Below are 455 nucleotides of genomic sequence, written 5' to 3'. Positions count from 1 at the left end.
TTAATTTTTTTTTTTTTTTACATGCTCATCTGGTTTTGTTTCTCATCTCTTTTTAAAGTTATTTTTTCGTTAACCATAAAATGAGTGTGTGTGTGTGTGTGTGTGTCTGTGGATATGTGTGTATCGCCTAATATTATTGCCCGGATGCAGTGGTGGCAAGCAAATACTTCTCTCTCAAAGCACAAACATTTCATCGAAACTGGACTTTTTGTGAAGGACAGCAGGATGATTGAACCATACAAAGCATAATTTATAATTAAGAGTCTTACCCAGGCTAGCAGAAAAATGGACTCAGTCCTGAAATGACTAGCCAGTTTGTCAACAGAATTTGGGAAATCTTCTATCTGGAATAAATGGGTAATGATTCCCCAGTTGTGCCTATCCCTTAGATCTTCCTATTTGTTTAATAGTCTGATTAAACATTTGCAAATTATTAAGTCCAAAATTTTAGGTAC

Source organism: Cebus imitator, unplaced genomic scaffold (assembly GCF_001604975.1).
Source record: "Cebus imitator isolate Cc_AM_T3 unplaced genomic scaffold, Cebus_imitator-1.0 Scaffold240, whole genome shotgun sequence".
NCBI lineage: Eukaryota > Metazoa > Chordata > Mammalia > Primates > Cebidae > Cebus > Cebus imitator.
This window is presented reverse-complemented; position numbering follows the sequence as displayed.